Source organism: Anopheles stephensi, chromosome 2, assembly GCF_013141755.1.
Source record: "Anopheles stephensi strain Indian chromosome 2, UCI_ANSTEP_V1.0, whole genome shotgun sequence".
Lineage (NCBI taxonomy): Eukaryota > Metazoa > Arthropoda > Insecta > Diptera > Culicidae > Anopheles > Anopheles stephensi.
In genome coordinates this window covers 64,722,034-64,723,747 of record NC_050202.1, presented here as the reverse complement: position 1 = coordinate 64,723,747, position 1,714 = coordinate 64,722,034, and positions in this window count along the sequence as shown.

Here is a 1,714-nt window from a genome sequence, read left to right as displayed (position 1 = left end):
GAAATGAGCGATTCTAATTACATACAAGCAGGAAATTCTTCTCGGCGAGACCTGGAGGTCGTGTTCATTCGATCTAATACATCATCGGTACTGCAATCTAAGCTAATCAGGACCTATTCACCCTCGCACCTAGAGGCCAACCATTCACCACAACCTCTAAGGAGGGATGATCGAACAGATCGTAAATAAGAAATCGTGAAAATCTCACTACGAACGAAGAGAGCGCGCTTAAGCATTAATCAAATCATGTTTCCAAACTTTTAGAATATAACGAGCATAATAATTATACTTAACTGTCATCGCACGACATCCTTCCAGCGTCACCAGCGATTGTCAGACGTGATTAGCATCGCGTTTTACTTTTTGCCTGCCCAATGAATTCTAAATATAGCATAGCATCAGCAGCATGTCCCGTAGCGTTAAGAGATCAATCATCATAGTTGACAGAAAAATTCTTCCTATGAACGATATCTTGAACCGTTCTGTCAAACAACAGCATTCGCGCACTCGGCGCGACACGGAATGCGCAAAGCAAATGTCGGTTGATGTTGACTACAAGACTTTTTCTTAACTACTAACTTCTTCACCTTTTTTTCTATTACTATCCCTGCCCGTTCTTCGTCAAGAATTCAAAGCCCCACAAGGCTGGCGCTAAAACGTCAGCCACATCAGACCGTCTGGCACGGTGGGAAGGCAAAACCGATTGCTACCGTACACACGGCAGGGGGTTGTCGGGTACGCATTCGGAGGGTTGTCGGTGGGTCCCGTGGTGGTTGGTTTGATGATCAAGAATGAGAAGAAAGCGATGAACACAATAGCGAGAGCAGAAAAAAACGGTTCGCCAAGATCGAAAGAAAGTCTTCGCGAGAGAGCTTTAAGAGACGAGAGAGAGAGAGAGAGATCCTCTTAAGATGAGGAGGCCAGAAACCCCCATTTCTGCAGAGGACGGATTGTGCATCTCCCGCGTTCCAGAAAGGAGCGAAAAGAGTAACGTTTTCGAAAAAAGTGTCTTTCCCATGCTTTCAACGCTGGAACTATGGTGGTTTGCCCACAGAAAATGCAACATTCTCACCCCGAAAGCGCCCGAAAACTCCCAACAAACGATGGGACGAACCATGGTGGAACTTTCTTTCATGGACGCGAGCATCGGTCCTATTCTCGCTCTTTCTCTCTCTCTATCCCCCTTTCTCCCTAGCAGTCGCGATTCGTTGCGTTCCAATTCATTTTCATCTTCAGCCTCTTGCACGTTTATTGCCTTCCCGTTCTAGCATTCTAGCAACGGCTCGCGGAAGGTCGAACGGAAAAACTATGCTACCACCCGGTCCGTACAAAACAAATGTGGAACGCTGAGATATGCGAGCAGAAGATCGCGAGAGCTAAGCTTTCTCACCGCAAATAAGACCCCCCGAATAGACTCTCCCGGATCGGTCACCGGACGATGATGTTCCCATTCTGGCGCCACGCACCTGAGCTTCGAAAGGAGATGGTGAAAAAACCCCCGGGGGGGTGATCTTCACCAAGACCAGATCTCCCCTCAATCTGGTGAGAGTGGTGCAGAGAGAATCGGGAGCGATCGTGGCTCGGGGAAAATTGGCTCTCTTGCCTCCGTTCGGTGCGTCGCGGAAGGTCGAACTTTCAACAAACAGCCGAACTTCTTCAGCGAGACCATAAAAAGCCACCGGTTCATCACTGGCGAACCATTGTTCATGATGCA